The sequence below is a fragment of the Elephantulus edwardii genome, unplaced genomic scaffold, assembly GCF_000299155.1.
Source record: "Elephantulus edwardii isolate Elephantulus edwardi_28Jun2011 unplaced genomic scaffold, EleEdw1.0 scaffold00140, whole genome shotgun sequence".
Classification (NCBI taxonomy): Eukaryota; Metazoa; Chordata; class Mammalia; order Macroscelidea; family Macroscelididae; genus Elephantulus; species Elephantulus edwardii.
The window spans coordinates 1,459,164-1,476,953 of NW_006399890.1; the positions used below are offsets into that span (position 1 = coordinate 1,459,164).

Genomic DNA, 17,790 nt, shown 5'->3' on the forward strand with positions numbered 1-17,790 from the left:
CCAGCCTCATTCTACAACAGTGGCACCATATAGCATTTGTCCCTTTGTGACTGAGATACCTCACTCAGCATAATGTCCTCCAGGGTCACCCATTTTGAAGCCCTACTATTAACCCTATTATTATGTTTAAAATAACGTTAGTTTTACTTAGACATATTGAGTTGATTACATTGAAGGGCCTAGTCTTTTCTTCTTTTTCTCTTGCTCAAAGGTAGTTTATTCTGGCATACTGTAGAAAAGGAAAAATATAAATAGATAAAAGAATAAGAGAATCAGATAGCTAAACCTGAAACTCCTCATGTTCACATTTTTAAAGGTTTTCTGTTATTGAATTAGGCATCCCAGACGCTATTCAGTCCATATCATCCTTAGTCTTTTTCCTGAACACACTTTGAAAAATCTCACTCTTGGTTGATGAAAAATTCTGTCATTCAAATAGATAAGCTATCAAACTCTTCATAAAGTTCTAGTTTTTTAACCTGCTTATCTACTGCATAAACTACTGAATGTCCCAGCTGTCACCTGATATAGGACTAACAAGTGGGTGATAAAAGAAGTACATTTTATCTATCAAGTGGAGATGGAAAGATAGTTGTACACAGATAACCCTGAGCAGTGATCTTTCAAAAAGGCAGAAACAAGCACTTCTCACAAGGTAATTCAGACAGGTGATGTCTTCTTTCCCTTCCAGGAATCTTCCTTAATAAACATTCTTCTACATTGCATTTAAGAGTCAGAGGATGGACCATGACTACAAAATGCATGTTCCTTGAACCCTGCTTACTTGAGCAGCACCAATAGTTGACTGCTGTTGCTGTTGTTATACACCATCTAGTCACCTGTGTCTCATAGCGACCCTATGTACAACAGCCCTAACCCCTGCTCTATCCTGTGCAAATCTTATTGTCTCTGACACACCGACTCCCTTTACTCCAGTTACTGAATCAATCCATCTCAACAAGGGTCTTCCTCTTTTGCACTCTCCCTCCACACTCCCAAGCATGACATCCCTCTCCGAGGACTGGTCCTGCCTTGCATCAAGTCCAGAATAGGTCAGACGAAGCTTCAGAAGCCTTGCCTCCAAGGAGCAGCCAGGTTTCACCCTTTCTAGGATGAACCTGTTCTTTTTCTTAGCAGTCCGATACTCAATACTCCTCTCCAGCACCATAGCTCAAAGGCATAAATTCTCCTTGTATCATGTCTAGTCATTGTCCAACTCTCTGAAGCATAGCAAATAATTGTAAAGACTATAGACTGGATTGGGTGTACCTTAGTGACATTGTTACTTTTTCAGTACTTTAGAGAGGTCTTTTACAGCAGACCTTTCCAATGCACTTCGTCTTTTAATTTCCTAGCTGCTGGTACCAATAGTGTTGATTGTTGAACCAAGCAAACTAAAGCTATTAATAATTGCAATCTCTTCACCATCTATCATGATGCTGCTAATTGGCTCAGTAGTGGGAATCTTTGTTTTCTTGATGTTGAGCTTCAATCCATATTGAAGGCTGAAGTCCTTGACCTCCTGCAGCAAGTGCTCAGGTCTTCCTCAGTTTTAGCAAGCAGGGTTGCATGACACAGATTGTTGATGAGTCTTTCATCAATCCTGATGCCACATTTCTCATCATAGAGCCCAGTCTCCCAGATAATCTGTTCTGCATATAAATTGAAAAGGTGTGGAGATAGGACACATTCCTGGCATACACTCTTCCCAATTTTAACCATGTTGTGGTTTCCTGCTCTGTTCTGATGAATGCCTCCTGGTCCAAGTACGGGTTTTGCCTAAGCATGATCAAGGGTTATGGGATTCCCATTCTTCTGAGTTAGCCACAGTTTGTTGTAAAAGGAATTGGCAGACATAGAAGGATTTCATGAAACAGTGTTTGAGCAAGATCCTGTGGTGATGAAGGAACAAGTTAAAGCTACTCTGAAAGAATTGGCAAAAAACAAGGCCCCAGGAATTGATGGTACATCAATTGATATATTTCAACAAACAGGTACTGCCCTGGATGTGTTCACCAAGTTGTGTCAAGAAATCTGAAGGACAACTACCTGGCCAACTGACTGGAAGAGATCTATAATTGTTCCCATTCCAAAGAAAGGTGAGCTGACAGAGTACAGAAATTATCGAACAATATCATTAATATCACATGCAAGCAAGATTCTACTGAAAATGATCCCAAAACAACTGGAATAGCACATCACCAGAGAACTACTAGAAGTGCAGGATGAGTTTAAAAGAAGCTGTGGTACTAGGGATGTTATATAGCTAATGTTAAATGAATCTTGGCTGAAAGTAAGGCGTACCAGAGGATTGTCTGTGTTTCATTGACTATGCAAAGGCATTTGACTGTGAGGATCACAACAAACTGTGGCTGACTATGAGAAGAATAGTTGACTAACATCTTTTTTCTTTCTTTTTTTTAAATCTCAACTATTATTCATCATTGATGCCGTAACTAGGGCAATAGGGGTTGGTGTATTGGAATCAGTGAGGCTAGCTGAGGACAGGGAAAGCTTCAGAGTTGCTGTACATACGGTCATTATGGGTCACAGGTGACTCAACAGCACATAACAACTACAACAATTATTCATAACAAAGAACAGCGCTGCAATAAATTCCTTTTTAACCAATGTATTTCTTAAAAACTTGCTCTTTCATGCTTTGGTGTGTCAATGAGGGGCAACAGCAGAGTGATTCCTGGTGGGAAAGCCAGGTCTTACAGGTTAAAACCCAAACAACAATGTAGTCAAATCGAAAGCTATAAGCAACCTTGCAGATTTTTTTTTTAAAAGCAAAATAATTTCAGCCAATTTATTCATCACGCTAGTCACTGTAGAACTGAAACCTTTGAGAGAGATTTTGGCACTTGTGTTCTCCAGGGCTAAAAATTCAGATAGGAATATTTTTAATATCGATCTAATGTTAACTCAGAATGTTTGCCTTCTGAGAGAGGACATGGTTCATGATTAATTAATGAAAAATTAGGACTAACATGCTGGTTCTCTTCTGATAATGTATCCAGTATTGTTTCAACTATTCCCCAGGATAAAATTGTGGGGTAAGGCCAGGTGGGTTTTCTATATGTAAATACAACAATCACTACAAAATGTTGAAGGGTTTAATTTTCTCTAGTTCTGACCTTTATTGCATTTTGAGTATATTTGGAGTTCAGATAGTACTAACCTACTCACCCTCTAGAGATAAGAAGTAAATAATCAAATGACCCAAATAAGATTTACTTCTAAAAATGAAAGCATAATGGTGGTGTGCATCAAGAAACAGTAGCGCTGTTCTATGAAGATGGCACTGAAAGCCAAGAAGGAAGCCCCTGCCCCTCCCAAAACTGAAGCCAAAGCAAAGGCATTAAGGGCTAAGAAGGCAGTCCTGAAGGGCATTCACAGCCAAAAAAAAAAGAAGATCCACACGTCACCCACCTTCCGGTGGCCTAAGGTGCTTCACTGAGACTCTGAAGGTAGCCCGAATACCCCTGGAAGAGCACCCCCAGGACAAACAAGCTTGACCACTATGCCATCATCAAACTCTCCCTGACCACTGAGTCAACTATGAAGAAGATAGAAAATAACAACATGCTTGTGTTCATTGTGGATATCAAGGTAAACAAGCACCAAGTCAAACAAGCTGTGAAGAAACTATAACACTGATGCGACTAAGGTCAACACTTTGATTAGGCCTGATGGAGGATTCAACTTGCTCCTGATTATGATGCTTTGGATCTTGCCAACAAAATTGGGATCATCTAAACTGAGTCCAGCTGGCCAATTCTAAATACAAATTTTTCTCACAAAAAGAAACAATGGCATGAATGTACACAGCCTGAAATTTGGCAGAGTGGTTTTAACGATAGGTGGAAATGCTAATATCACTCTCCTAAGATGCTCATTTCATCTCTCCACTTGCACAAATGACAACTATTCAGAGCTCCAGTGGTCAGTCACCCTCTATGCGTAAAAATAAATAAATAAAAATTAAAACCATTTCATTGACAAGTAAAGTAGTTTTCAAGACAATCTGGGTAGCTAAAGAACATTTTACAATCCAGGCAAACACTAAGAGATAAATTAACATCAGGAATGGGGGAAATATCAAGAAAATTTTGTAGGAACTCAGGGAAATCTTTGAGATGAAGGCTTGAATTAAAGATAAATAACAAAATATTATGAAAGTGATGCTATGAAGTTTATGTTTCAATATGACTTTCCCTAGTTGTTATTTGGATGACGAAGAGATTGAGATTGTTCACAGCTTCAGTTTGCTCGGCTCCACAGTCAACACTCTTGGCACCAGCAGTCAGGAAATCAAAAAGCATATCGCGATGGGAAAGACTGCTGTTAGGGACCTCTCTAAAGTACTCAGGAGCAACAGTGTCTCTCTGGAGACTAAGGTGCGCCTGATACAGGCCATGGTATTTGCAATTGCTTGTTATGCATCAGAGAGTTGGACAATGACTAGGGAGGACAGAAGGAGAGTGGATGCTTTTGAGCTGTGGTGCTGGAGAAGGGTACTGAATGTACCTTGGACTGCCAGGAAAACAAACGGATTTGTCTTGGAGAGGATTAAACCAAGCTACTCCTTGGAGGCAAAGATTCTGGGGCTTCGTCTGACATACTTTGGACATGTTGCCAGGAGGGATGGGTCCTTGGAGAGGGACATCATGCTTGGGAGGGTTGAGGGACAACAGAGGAGGGGAGAACCCTCTATGAGATGGATTGATTCGGTGACTGGGGTAATAGGGATGGGTGTGTCAGAGGCGGTGCGGTTGGCACAGGATAGAGCAGGGTTTAGGGCTGTTGTGCATAGGGTCGCTATGAGTCGGAAACGACTTGACAGCACATAACAACAACAACAACAACAACAATGTAGATGTGCCGAGGTGCCTGCATGCATTTTGGGAGGTATCTTGACTGTATTATATTATTATTCTGGATTATAACCTTTTGACCTCCCCAATACGGTTCTCCAGTTGCATCAGATTTTGGACCCACCAAACAGTAAGACTGGTGTTGAGATTAGTAAAAAGAGGTATGGGAGCATGGGGGACATGCCTGACTTCATGAGAATTGGTTTTCTGCTATTGATGCTATTGGTAGGGACGGTTCCCTTTTGTGAAATTCATAAAGGGTCAGATATTGCTGTTCCTACATGACTGTTGCTCTTTTTACAAATGCTTTGTGTTCCTTACTAGTTGAAGTACTTTAGAGGGCATTGTTTTTAAGTAGGGAGCTCTACTGGTCTGGTCTGTAGGCAGTTGTGCTGCTAATTCAAAGATAGGCCATCTCTGGAATTCCAATCCACCAGCAGCTCCAAGGAAGAAAAATGGCCATCTCTTCCTGTGCAGATTATAGCCTCCAAAAATCTGCTAGAGGGAAAGCTGTGTGTTGGTTCCAAATCAACAGCAACAAGTGTGAGTGAGTGTATTTTTAGGTACAACCAAGTCTATTCTGACTCACAAGGGCTCTATGAACAACAGACAGAAACTGTCTAGTCATGTACCATCCTCAAAACTATTAGTATGTTTGCACTCACTGTTATGGCTACTGTGTTGATCCATCTCAATGAGAGTCTTCTTTTTTTCCATTCACTCTCTACTACTCCATGGCACATAAAAACAACAACAACTCTACTTTATCAAGCAAGCTGTCCTTCTTAGTGACTGGTCGCTCCAGATAACAGCTCCAAAGTATATGAGACTTGGTATCCTCACTTCTAAGTAGTATTCTAACTACTTCTTGCAAAATGTATTTGTTTATTCTTCTGCAAGTCTACAGTTTATTCAATATTCATTGTTAACACTAAAATTCAAATGCATTACTTCTTCCTTTATCTTCTTTATTCATGATCTAGTTTTCTAATGTATATGAAGTGATCAAAATACCATGATTTGAGTCAGGTACACATCAGTCCTCAAGGTGAAATCTTTGCTTTTTAACACTTTAAAGAGGTCTTTTGCAGCAGAATTGCCCAATATATCATTTGATTATCTGACTGATGCCTCCTAGGACCCAAGTAAAAAAAAATAAATTCCTAATAAATTAAATATTTGTCATTGAGAGGAAGTGATCGCGGTAGGCGTTATGTAATAGCTTAAAAATCCATTGAATGTTTTTAAGAACATGTATTAAAAATTGTTTAAAACTTGCAAAAAGTGATTGAATATGTGTGCTATAGTAGAATATTCAATGTGGCTTTTCCATCCATTGGCTTTACTTTTCATACATGGCTGGGTTGTTTTTAAATGTCATTGAGTAAAACTCATAGAGACCTTCTGAACAATAGGTCTAAACGCTGTCTTATCCTGTGCCATCCTTATAATTTCTGATATACTTGAACCCATTGCTCCAGTCACTGTATCAATCTATCTTGTTGGGGGTCATCCCCTTTTTCACTGACTCTCTACCTTTCCAAGCATAATATCCCTTTCCAAGGAATAGCCTCTCCTAATCACATGCCCAAAGCGGGTGAAATGAAGCTTCACCATCCTTGCTTTCAAGGAGCATTATGGCTGTACTTTTCCCAAGACATATCTGTTTGTTCTTTTGGCAGTCCATGGGATATTCAGTACACTTTCTCCAATAATTCAATGGCATGACTGGGTAACACAATACAAAGGTGAAGTCATTTTAGCTCATAAAAGGGTTTAAATGGCTTGAAGAAAAAAAGTAAAAATATCCTTTGGATAAGAACATGCAATTATAGTGTATAGACTACTAACAAAGCAATGGTCAGTTTTGTCATCATACCACACTTAAATTGAGCAAGTACAGAAAGAGAAAGTGGGACTCTCATTACCATCAAGAAAGCAGCAGGAGAGAGTCGAATACATCCTACTGAGCTAAAGATGCCTGTGTCCTATGAGACCAAGACCGTAACAGCAGCAGCAGCAGCAGCACCAGTACCAGCAGCCAATGATGGAGAACTAGATACTAATGTGAAACAGAGATAAACTAGAATTGTCCACTACCCTGGAGCCAGAGCTGAGGGTCTATATCCAAGCTCATTGGCAGAGTTGGAGATAGTCGTTAGGGGAAGTAGTTCTGCCATAATTGACAGAACTTAGTGAGACAGCGCCCAGTAAATCAGAAGGCCTATCACACCTGAGAAACAGTTCTGACAGAATTGTATTGTTTCCAACCTGTTAATTTCCCCTAATAAATCCTATAATTGTGATTGTGGTCTGTGAGTTCTGTGTGGCCACTGCAATTAATTAGTGGGAATGACAATAGAGCAGGGAGAACCTTGGGAGGGATATAAATATTAGAATTGATAGAAGCATGTGCAGGAGTATAGGGGCGTATAGGTCTGAACTTACAGGAATTGGTTTTATGCTTCTGATATTATTGGCAGGTATTCTTCCTCCTTGTGGAGTTACTGAAAGCCAGATGCTACTGCTGTCATACAGGGGAAAGTTACGGTGTGAAAAACAATGTCTATGAACTTTATGAACTTTGTATGTAAACCAGCATAAAATAAAATAAAAACCAAAACAAAACCCCCCAAAACTATAGAAAGGTTATCAGTAAGGATGAAATAATAGCACTGAAGAGAAATGACAAAAATTGGAAGAATACATATAATAAAACCTCACACATTTGATGATTGCTATTTCATATAAGAAACTAGGTAATAAGTTTCTAGGTTTAAAAATATTATTATGATTTGAGCTAAAACTTACAGAGCCGATTGGTATATAACCAAAAAAGTAAAAAACATTGGAAAACCCTGTGAAGTCTTCAAATTTACAGAGAGTTGTATTCATACTGAGACATATATATAAGCATTTTATTGTCTATGAACGATGACAGCTTTTATAGCAATAAAGAACTCTATAACATTAATTTAGGTGCAATGAGCCTTTATTAGCTTTATTAGCAGCTTGACTCTTTCAAGAATATATCTTAACTAAAGCACTTTATTGTGAATCAACATTTATTATTTTACTTTTTCCAAGTAAATAGATTCCAATGTTATACTGGGTACATATATGCTCACTGAGCAATTGTATTACAGAATGGATTTTAATGATAAAGTTACTGAAAGGTGGAAAATGCTACACGTTAGAAGAGTTCACAGTATTCTGATAGTAGTGGTGGTTATACGAGCATATGAATATGTTAAAAAATATAAAAGAACATCAGTTCCGTAGAAAAATGTAAACAGTAAAAGTAGTTTTTTTATAAAAGGGCTAAGAATGACAAAAGTAATTTTTTTAAAATGCTTGTGCTTAACTATGAAATGTAATGAAAGTTTCTAAATATACAGCAAGCAATCCTAAGACTATTAGGAACAAGAAAAATATTCCAAAGTGCTTATCAAAAAATGTGAAAGAACCAAGCAATCTGGGACTATATTTTCTTAAGGGAGAATTTCAAGCCTTGTATACTTTTTCGCAACATAAGCTATTTATAGCCTCTAAACATGAGAAAACTTTCCTAAGATTTCCTTGTTTGGAGTAAATCTTTCCCTTAGCTATTAAATACAAATAATTTTTAAATTGTTTGTATCATAGAGGAAAATTTTGAGGAATTAAGGAATCATTACCTTCATGTATATGTAAATAAAACAATTTAATCAAAGCTTCGAAATCCCTTCTCAGAGATATAAAAATACAGATATTCCATAATACGACCAACAAAAATATTCCGATGTTTTAGTTAAGTTGAAAATGTCAGTCTACTTTCAGCTAAAATAATTCCCACATTAAGTTCCTTCAAATGTCTCCGATTTCCAGAGGCAGGGAAAATAATCAGAAATCCTCTTCTAGACAGTTTCTTAAAACATTAATTTGGTCATCACTTTAGTCTTTAAGACATTTACCCTTTACATCACTATGGTATACACCATGCAATGAAGGAAACCCTCAATGAAATGATTTGACACAAAGTCACAACAAAGGACTTAAATATACCAATGATCATGAAAATGGTACAGGACTGGGTAACCTGCCCTTCTGTTATACAGAAGGTCATGGTATCACAAATCCTTTGTATTTTAAAGGCTGATGACCAAAATAGCTCCTTTACTGTCATTAATACTCAATCCCAGTTCCAAGATCCCCTTCTAGACAATATCTTTGCTTCTTGCACCATACAAATGATATTCTTCTTATCTTTTCTTTCTTTCATTTCTCCCTTCCTCAATTCCCCTTACCCTATTCTTCTCTTTAACTTTTATTTTTTAACATTCTAAAAACAAATGAGGTGCTATATGAAACTATCAAAACTTAACATAGATTTTTTGTTTATATGAGCTACTTCTAATTTTGCTCCTGTTTCTCTGACAAGAGGTAATGTGAGTTTGATGAAAAAGTCAAAGTAATGGCTTCACTAAAACAAAAGTCCAACCTGGAGTAAGTGCCCAAATACTAACACACACTGGGAGTTTTCTCAGTTTGCTGTTTAAAGCTATTAACTTCCAGTTGTCCTCTTTGCCTCTGTAATTTTTTTTCATGCTGAACCTCTCTCCATTTCTGGCTAGCCTCCCCACATTTCGGTTTGGATTTCTTCTATCCCTGTGTCTCCTTGCTCTGAAGTCAGGTCTCTTAAGAACTAACAACCACCTTAGTCTTGCCCAGTGGTGAAGTCTTTATCTAAATATTTAACTAAGAATTAGTACCTGTTGAACAACAATTGTAAGGCTATAGCATAAATATCTAAGTTAACAGAAAAATGAAAGGACAAGCTGTACATAAAGTTAGAAAATATTAGCTCTTGCTAGACAAAAACAGCTTACACCCTGGAGGGTTAATGGTGATGAGAAATAAAGGAGAATTAAAGTAATATATAAGTTGAATGATGGGAAAGGCAATGTGTAAGAAGGATTTGATGAGGCATTGTAATTAGTTCCATTAATCAATTATAATGTTATAAACCAAAATATATATGAATGATTGAATAAAAGCCAGTGTGATTGCAAACTTTCATTCTTATTTTCTTAAAAATGGGGGAAAAAATAAATAAAAGAAGGGGAGAGCAAATTTACCCAGAGAAACAATACACACAGACCTCAAAGAAGCAAACTGAAACTGGAGCACAATAATACAAATAATTCAAAATTTTGTCTTTCATGTTCTGGGGAGCAGATTAATAACAAGAAATTTAACACTATGAAATACTTTGTTGAACAGTTTTTTTCCCCCTGTATTAAGAAATCAACACCTATATATAAAATTTGAGTTTAAAAAAACTAAGATATTTATTTACATGGTAAGATTATCAATTCTTTCATTTTTCTCATTATTTTATATATTTTCCATATTTTTTGAAACATCTTAACAGACAGGATAAACAGAAAAATTCTTTATTAATGGTTTTTCCTAATGAGTAAATCTCCTATAAATCGCTCGCAAGGATTTCTACACCGCTAACTCAAAGGTTAGTGGTTCCCGTTCAGGAGCCACTTCTCTGAATAAAGACAGGAAGTCTTCTTTAATATACATTTATGGCCTCAGAAACGTGAGGGAGGGTGGTTAGAAATTAGAATTGACTCAGTGGCAGTAGTTTTGGATTGCTAATGTAAGAGTCATGAGCATGGTACCTCAAAGTTGCTGCTGCCTTCATCCACATGTGGTTTGCTATTTTTGTTATGTGCCATTGAGTCACCTGCAACTCATAGCGACCCTGTGTACAACAGCTCTGACCCTTGCTCTATCCTGAGCCAACCTTATTGTCTCTGACACACCTACCCTCATTACCCTAGTCACTGAGTCAATCCATCTCATCAAGAATCTTCCTTTCTTGCAGTGTCCCTTCACCCTCCCAAGCATGATGTCCTTCTCCAAGAATTGGTCCCTCCTTACAACATGCCCCAAGTATGTATCTGAACAGTAAGTAAAGATGAGAAATCTATTTTGCCAAATATTACAATGATGCATGGTCCCAAATGTGAAGTTATTTGAAAATACCAAGGTGACTTAATATTTTTACTTTTCATTTGTAATAGTTACACTATATGTTATTGTATTGTTAGTTATTACTGAGTTGGCTATGACTCACAGAGACCCTATGAACAATAGACATGAACTTGGCCTAGCCTGCACCATCCTCACGCTCAAGCCATTGTGGTTGTCACTGTGGTACTGTATAGCATTTTGGTTATCTGAAAATTGTTGATATTGTTGTACGTTTGTAATCTATGACTCTAGAGCAGTCTCTCCTCTTTGACAGTGACATTTAGGGCTAGATAATTAATTGTTGGATTGGGAAGAGCTGTCTTATGCATTGTAGTACATTTCACAACATTCCTCGTTTCTCTCCAGTGATGGCAACCTAAAATCTAGCTAGACATTGCCAAATGTTCCCCAGGGGACAAACGAATGTCTGGTTAGGAATCACTGCTCAATGGTAAGTTATTACAATCCAAATATTTTTGTTTTCTTTTTACCTATTATTATGGCCACATTCATCATGTCATGAGTCACATTAATAATGATGATTAAAGAAATTACTGATTCACTATGGCCCTCAGACACCCACTATCAGGCTGTTAGACAAAGTCTATGGATATTATGGGGGAAAATTTCCATCATTTAAAAACCCCAAAACACTAGACAAAGAAAGCCAGAATTTTGATAGAACGCAGGATTCAGATAATATTCATTTGTTGAAGTGGTTTGAATGATTCAAAGATAGCAGTTATTCACTCTGCTCAACATAAATACTAATACATATTTTTCAAAGGAAAGGTATTGCTTCAAGAGACAGTATTACTTAAAAAAAAGAGTATTGCTGATATTGAAGAAGATATGTGAGTGCTTGCCACCCAGTCAGGCATGATTTTTTTCCCCTAAAATATAATTAATCATTTCTCTTATTGCCTTTTTCATTAGTGTCACTCAATCAAAATTTTGTTGATAAACTAGTACTGTCATTGACTATCTTATTTTATGTCATGCAAACAAACATCAAAAATGATAATATTTCCTAAAGTAAAAATATTATCTGTACCACCATTTTTCTAGACTGTAGTGCTTTTTATTTCATCCCTGTAAATGATGATCTTTTGTCTTTTCTAAATGTCCCAAGTCTCACGGAATAATTAAATAAGACCCATAAGCAAAATAAGTTTTAAGAATATTTTTTTTCTCCCTAATATTCAACATTGATTTCTATCTACTATTAGTCTCTCATTTCTCCTTTGGGAGAAAAAAAAATGGAGAATAAAATAGCATGTGACTTTTAAAACTTATTTCCTTTAAAATGAACTCTTTTTTAAAAATAAAACAATGTGGTGGGATGCCGGGATTGCATTCATCCCAGCATGCCACACCACTGTTGTTTGGATGGCAATCACAGGACCCAGACATCAAGCTGTGGAAGAGATTCTTCCAAGCAACAGCATCTGGCTCTTTGGCAAACTGAACAGGCAGTTGCCCTGGTGGCTTTGGAGTTGCCTCTGGGTCTGTCACAGGGTAAGGTTGCTGATGGAGTGTCTGGATTCTCCTCTCCTTTTCATTTCACCATCTTTCTCATATACCTTTTTGGAGTCAAGAGACCCACACTCTTCCATGCTACAAATACTGCTGGCCTTCAGCTTAATGGATTTTTTTTTTTACATAACCCTGTTGTACTTCAATAAGTATCCCTTTCCAGTGCCCATATCCCCTACGGAAGTGTAAAAATAGGCAAGCATTCTGGCACCAGCAACACTCGCATTCTATTTCATACCCCACCTGCAGAGAGAATCAGAAATTAAATGTTCTATTCTCAGTCCTGAATATTTTAAGCCTGTATTTTTCACCTTCTTTACTTGCACTAGATCTCTTTGCCAGTTAAATCTAATATATTCACATTCATAATATGAATAGCTACCTAATCTCATAGAAACGGTTTTTGGTTTTTTTTTTTCATTCTCAAGATCATACAATCTAAGCTGGTAAGGTGGTATAAGGACTACAGGGGCTTAATTTTAAAAATTTATGGCACTTTAAAATCATAAGTGCAGTCCCTGGAACAAATTCTTTGAACACCAGAATTGGCAGCTCCAGAACAAAGGAGCTCTCATATCCTCTTAGCCGAGAAGGAAATTAAAAAGACCAAATTTGGAAAGTAAAGAATGAATTTGGGGATATTTTTAGGATACCAAAAAAAAAAAAGCAAAACAAAATAAACCTTTTTAATAATTTATATCAAGAGTATTAATCAATATGGTCTCTTTATAGACTGCATCAGACATCAAACCCAGTGTCATCAAACTGGTTCCAACTCACAGCCACCCTCTACTGAGTTTCCAAGGAGACCGTCCATCCTTCTGCCAGGAATGAGTGGCTGGTGAATTTGAACCAGCAAACTTTCACCTAGCAGCTAGACACATTACACACTGTGCTACTACAGCTTCTTACGTAGGTGTTGAAACCCACAAATCATGCCCAAAAGATAAAGTAACAATTGGGAAGTATACTATTCAAACCTCTAGTGGGTCCAAACAGGTAAATATCAGTAAGACTGCTTCTAAAGAGTAGCATTTAATTGTTTCTGCAAGAATGTATCTGGGGAAGGAGGAAAAAAAAGAGGGGTTGAATTGGTTATATCTAGGGAAACTCAGAATATTTCTAAGAAATGAGAATGATCAGACTTCATTTCACACATGTCAGACTTAATCACTAAGAAGAACCAGTTTCTGAAGAATATCACACTTGGTGAAGTACTGACTCAGAAAAAAAGACCCTCAACAAGAAGTTGCAACTCACAGTGTTGCAACAATGGTATCAAATACGGCATTGACTGTTGAGGATGCCACAGGACCAGAGCAGGTTTCATTTTGTTGTACATAGAATCTCTACCAGTGAGAACTATTTTAATTGCACTAGCAACAACAGAGAGACTGTATTAATCTGTTATTTGGTCATCGCATTCAATAGCACCAACAATGACCAGTGGAAAAGTTCATCGTAAAATCTGATTTATCGATAGGAATTTTTTATTTTATTTTTTTTTAAGTAGTGGGGAGGAAAGAATCTGTGCTGGAAAGATTAAATGTAAGTATATGTTGTTCCTTAGGTAATTATTAATTTAAAGAGAAAGAGACATCACCAACTTTAAGAACTGGCAAGTGGCTGAAGCTAGAATAACCTATAGCAAAACAATGCAAAAATAGTAACTATTTCTAGGCAAGAATCTGACTAACTTTTCATTTATTCTTTTCGACATGAAAGGGTAATGATGCACATATAGACTGTCTCTGTGTCTTTTAGATATTGACTGCAAAGAATAGACTGGAAAACAAAAGGTTTTTTTTTATTCCTAGCACAAAATTACCGTCTACCAAAGGCACACATTTTTATTTAAACATGTGACCAATTAAACATGCAATTGATTCTTGATTTTCATTTTTAGAAACAAGCATGTTTATGCACTCAGAATCATTAGTTTATAAGAACTACTTTTGTCAGTTCATATAAACAACTCCTACCGACTGCCTAGGAACCATGGACCATCAACACAAGTATTTACAACTTCAAGCAACCAATATAGATACTCTTGGCTTAAACTTTGCCCCAATAATCTAGCAAGGAGGTCTGGTGACCTATTGTTGAATGCATGAGGTTGCTAAACAAGAAGTTTGGCAGTTTGAATCTAACTAGCTGCTTTGTGGGAGAATGATGGACAGATTTACAGCTGCAGAAACTAGTGGAGGGTAGCTGTGAGTCGGAACCGACTCGATAGGCAGCAAGTTTGGTTTTAATCTTCTGTACTCTAAAAACCAGAGAAATCCAGAGGACTCTTGTCCTTGAATTTGGGATGGTAGTTTTAACAGAAGAGAACTCAGAATGTTAACTTTTAGATCAAATGTTCACTATAGTCAACTGGTTCTGCTTTAAATGGGGTATAAAACAAAAAAAATTACACAGTTCCTGGACTTCAGCATGAGTCTGTGGACAAAATCAACTTCTGACAAGGACCTAACTCACAGTAAGTAAGTAATAAACTTCCTTTCTACAGTACATCCAAACCAAATCCACTACAGGCATGTCAGTGTCAACTCAAGAGTGACACTTCTTCACCATCTGTTGGGTTTCCAAGACTGCAACCCTTTACAAGAGGAGGCTGTACACTTTTCTCCCAAGGAGCTACTGATGGATTCAAATTGCTGACCTGTAACCAATGAGTTATACACTACACCCTCCTAAACACATTTGTTGAATAAATGAATGAATGTTAGCCTATACTGCAATCAGCTTTTAAAAAATTTATGTTCTGGAGACATCTTAGATTGCTAATTGATGATCTTTAGAGAAATCAAAGACTTCAGTGGAAAATTTTGCACATGAAAGATTAGCAGTTGTGAACGAGTTTCTATGAACAACTTATGAATAATTATGACCAAACTGATTCAAATAGTTGATTAGATTTATAAATCACATAGTGTAATATCTTCCTTTTAAAAATTAGTTTTAAGGCCATACAGTCCATTTCCCCCCCTTCACTACAGTGTATACATAAAGACTCTATGACTCTAAAATTTACTGAGGTGCTATCTATCTCATGTCAACTATCAGGACATTTTTACTCGTGTCCTAATGACAGTAGAATTATTTTGTTTCCCTCCACACCCCAGATGAGATGAATTGACACAGTGACCAGGCTATTGAAGGTAGTAGGTGTGTCAGAGATGTTGAGATTGGCCCAGGATAAAGCAGAGTTCAGAGCTATTGTGAACAGGGTGGCTGAGTCCTGGTCAACTGGACAGCACATACTAACAACATTCAGCATAGATTCTTGAGGTTACCTGTTCCTTAGTGAATAACCAGTGTTTACAGAATGTCTTTTTCTTGGAAATAGCCTTTCCCTAAGTCTTTGATACTTTTTTTTTTTTTTTACTGAAACCAGAAGAAAAGGTCAGAGTGGAAATCAAGCCTAGTCTTGATAATCAACATGGAAGACCATATTTGTTTTCTTCTCTGTGTTTTGGAAATATTTTGCGCATTAAGCATAAGAAAGCACAATCAGAAAGAAACTGCTTTTCTGAAAGTCACCCAGAATGTACTACCTACACGTATGTGTCTTAAGTGGTGGCTCTGTCATAGTCAGGAGCTAAGCATTGGAAGCAATTATATCTTTCACTTTGTGCTTGTTCATTAGTTGAATAAGCTGCCAGAAAACTGCCATTTAGTCTGAGAGCTAGTCTCTGTTGCTGAAATAGCTTAAATGGTATTCAATAAATGATTAGGAATGTCATTATTGAGTGGCTATCCAAAGTCACACACATGCTAATAAAGATGCCTCCAGCATCCATAGGTTAAATGCCAAGAAACAGATACACAAATACAAGTGAGTCTCTTGTTGCTCTTATGCTATTGGGCAAGCTAGTCACCTAGGAATCACGCTACCGCAAGAAGACAGTCCAAGAACAAGAGGCTCCACCTTGAGACCCAGCTGATCCAGTTGGCCTCACCACCAGCAGAAACCAAAGCCTGTTGATAAATACTAACTGGAGGGTTTCAACTTTAGGTCTCTGAGGCATAAAAGCATTTTAAAAGAACAGAATGAACTCTAAACTCATAGTGGAGAAAGCTGGTAGCAGTTTCAGACAAGGAAGAAGGCGAGGCTGTTCCTAGACCATGTCAAGTACCTGGTAGAAGACTCTCAACAAAGAGAGGTGGCAATGCCCTAGAGAGCCTAGAGGGAGGACGGGGAGGAACCTTGGGCTTCAAGGTAAACTCTTTTGAGGCCTGAGAGTCTCCCTCATCAGAAAGCAGACTAAAATCTGTTGGAGATCTGTGGATGAGTATATGGAAGCAGAGAAGAAAGTGGAGTATTGTTATCTGGAGGACATTAGAGTTAGCTGGGGACAGTAAGAGTCGCGAAGGAAAGTCTGCAGGCTCTGAGACATAGCCCTCTGGAAGAGGGACGGTATTTAGACAACAGTCCTAGGAGTTTGGGGTTCTTGAGATTGCCGGTGGGGGCAGCCTCAGAAGCCGCTGTGTTCCTCTCTCATCCTTTCTGGACACTTCCCAAGGGCACAGACTCTAACAATGACTCTTTCTGGTGCGGTGCTGACTGGCCAATGCATAGAGGTGGCAGGAACTGCTCGAAAGAATGGGCCCTTGTCCACCCCTGGGGAGGTGATAGCCAGGGCTGGGTGCACCCATTTGCTTGGAGCTGCGCCCTGGCTCAAATGGAGGGAAGAGTGATCCATCCCATCGGTGCCTCTCCGACAGCTGCCAGACTGCAGAAGGCACCCCAGCTTATTTGCCGGATGATCATGTCCACCTACACTGTCCCCACCAAACGCATTCAAATTTGAAGGGCACCACTACCTCCTTCCCTACGACTTCTCCGGAAATGAATAAAGCAGGTCCCAGATGAGGGCAGAACCGTCCCTAAGTGTTGTGAAAGGCTAAGCAGAAAACGCCTGGCCGTCTGGATCGCCACAACACCGCCGAAAAACCCCAAATTGCGAGCTGGTCCCTTCCTCAGCCTGGAACCCACTTCGCGGCCTGAAGGCGACGAGGCCGCACCCTCGAGTCCATAAGCGCAGAAACTCCAGGCTGGGCTCACCCCGCGGAATGCGGGGCCGGAGCCGGGGGTCTTCTCACCCGTCCTGGCTCTCCCGACTCGCCGCTGGGGGTTCGAGGCAGCCCGTACCGGCCCGAGCCGGAGGCGGGGCGCGCGCCAGCGGAAAAGCCCGGAGGCGCCCGCTGCCTCCGCCCCACCTCCCAGCCGGGCCGGCGCGCTCCGCTTTCGCACGGTGCAGGCTTCTCCGCACACACACGCGCGCGCGCCCCAGCACACTCGCATGCACACACACGCACACTTGCGCACGAGCGCACGCAT

The 17,790-nt window shown here is 38.8% G+C and overlaps 1 pseudogene; it reads right to left on the bottom strand.

The window, feature by feature from the left end:
* LOC102857977 overlaps positions 1-17,790 on the bottom strand; it is a 114,387-nt pseudogene extending 96,597 nt beyond the window's left edge.